Here is a 2,838-nt window from a genome sequence, read left to right on the forward strand (position 1 = left end):
TGTGAAGTAGGAAAGCACCCATTAGGCCATTATTCATCTTTCTGCGGATAAGCGAGGTACTCGCTAGACAACTGTAAGGTATTGAGTGCACTTTGTTTATGCTGCATGTGGCTGATGACAATCAAGAGTTATGGTTGGGCAGTTTATAGCGGGTGGGAAGCTTTAAACCGCACAACCGTTGCGCAGTTAGCATTGCGTGACGCCTGGTTGGTATTTTACTCTTCTGCCACGCTATATTACACATGTTAACGTGATTCCTTGCCCAATATGACGCCTGTATAGGGTATTTCTGCAAAAGAATTTCGAGCACCAGCGTGGCTCTGTGGTGGAATATTCGACTGCCACGCAGAGGGCCCGGGTTCAAATCTTATTCGATTCTGGATATTTTTAAAGACGGTAGTCTTTCTTTGGATACTTAAACGCAGAAATTTTGGTCTGTCTGTCTTTCCTTTTTATTTTTTTTATTTTTTCTTATTTCGCGCGATAGGGTTTTCGGACACCGGCAGCGGCGGACAACTATCCCACTGCCGTTGTGATCTGATAAGAGCTTTCGCTGTAAAATGCTTTCTGCGCCGTTGCTATAGCAACTGACGTGGTGGATTGCAACGCCGGCGTCAGCCGCATGTCGCGTTATTCGCTAGCAAAAGACGCGCTTTGCGTTTCCAACGTTAAGTGCTGGCACATCATAGCCGCGTTCGCCGACTAGAAAATTCCAATTTCCCACGTAGCACCAGCTGCTACGGGAACCCGTTTTTGTCTTGAAGTTGCGTCATCCCACCAATAGGTATTCGCTAGCGTCAGCGGACCGACAGGCACTCGGCGTTGTTACTTTATCTGGTCGATCGCGTTTCGCGAGTGTCCTCACCTAAACAGTATTTTTCAACACAGTGATAAGCACAAAAGATATGCAGTTTTTAAATGCGAAGCATTTCTTTTCGAACCTTTGGCACTTTGAGCGTTTCTATCTATCTATCTATCTATCTATCTATCTATCTATCTATCTATCTATCTATCTATCTATCTATCTATCTATCTATCTATCTATCTATCTATCTGTCTGTCTGTCTGTCTGTCTGTCTGTCTGTCTGTCTGTCTGTCTGTCTGTCTGTCTTTGTCTTGTCTTGTCTTGTCTTGTCTTGTCTTGTCTTGTCTTGTCTTGTCTTGTCTTGTCTTGTCTTGTCTGTCTGTCTGTCTGTCTGTCTGTCTGTCTGTCTGTCTGTCTGTCTGTCTGTCTGTCTGTCTGTCTGTCTGTCTGTCTGTCTGTCTGTCTGTCTGTCTGTCTGGTCTGGTCTGGTCTGGTCTGGTGGTCTGGTCTGGTCTAGCCGCTTACGTCTGGGTGGTTTCATGATCGCCTCCGTAACTTGGTGTAGACCAAAATTGGCACGGGAGGGTAAGAGGATTTGACACTTATGAATGTGGGGTCATGACATGAATAATGTGAAAATCCTCTCGTGTACGTCGTCGAACCCTTTCCTCCAGACACGTGTGGCACATACCCATTGACAACGGGCTGCAGCGTACGGGTATGCGCCACAGGTGATTGACAGTATTTATCTACCCAGGAACAGCGAGAACAGACATTGGTAATTTAAATGCGAGATCGTTAAGAAAAACTAACAATGGCAGCATTGACCCAATGAATGAAAAGAATAAAAATTATGGTCCCAGCAGGAATCGAACCCAAGCATTCTATGTGGCAATCAGTTACTCTACACAGAACCACGCCAGGTCTATAAACTGGTTTGGAAAAACAGCCTATGCAGGCTGTAACGGCGGTCCAACATCAATTGTGGTTGTGGCGCTGGCTATCTAATTTTACAAGAAAGCACTAAACACTACATATGTACTCCTACGGTACAGGCATCATGTCAGATTAACGTCTGTGGTTCCAGTGTTGGCTCCGCTTTTATAGCAGTCTAATAAACATTACATTTGCATTCCTTCTAATTCAGCACGCTATATTGAAGCATTGTTCGACGCCGAAGGAATACATTGATATTCACATGATGGCACCATAAAGTGCACTTTGTTTCAATAATACTGACGTATTTACTCAAACGTGAGGGCTGACGTAACGGCGGACCAGTAAATTACGCTTTAAGCGGCAGTGTTATCGACGTGCCTGCTAAGCCCACGATGTGTACACAGCTGCTACACTTACAAAAACACGTCGATCCAACTCGTAACGCTTGGCTCAAAGCCATAAAATACAGCATAGAAGTACACGCTGACTGCTTCGCATGAAACCGATTCGCACAACGCGTGGGATCTGCCGAAGTTTCAAAAGCATATTTCTTACTGTGCTTTTCGGATATTCTGCTTGGTCAAACACAAAAACAAAGATGTGGCAAGACTGCCAGAGTGCTCGTCTCTCTGGTGACGCTAATCTGCTTGTTTTCAACAAACTTCGAATGCATATTAAGTGGGTTCAAATATGAAATGTTTTTGTTGCATACTAGTTATCATTATCGAGAATTATAATTTGGGAACAACATTATAAGTAAACAAATAGCATCAGCGGCTTGACCAGCTTTCTACCAGTCTTGCCACATACTTGGTTTTTGTATTTGACAAAGCAAAGCTGCCAAATATCCTCGTAAGAAATAGGCTTAAATATGCGTTGGAATTGCATATATTTTGTACTTATGCACCTATTGAAAAAAGATGAGCGAAATAGCTTGAAAAGGAAACGCGGGAGTTAACCTGGCGCGAGTGAGTGACCGTTTGCTACCCCTGCACTGAGGTGGGGAAAAGCAGTAAGAAAGAGGACAGAGAGAGAGAGATAACATTGAAACAGAGAGAAAAAAAAACACGCACACATGCACGCACACGCAAGAC

The sequence above is a fragment of the Rhipicephalus sanguineus genome, chromosome 8 (assembly GCF_013339695.2).
Source record: "Rhipicephalus sanguineus isolate Rsan-2018 chromosome 8, BIME_Rsan_1.4, whole genome shotgun sequence".
Lineage (NCBI taxonomy): Eukaryota > Metazoa > Arthropoda > Arachnida > Ixodida > Ixodidae > Rhipicephalus > Rhipicephalus sanguineus.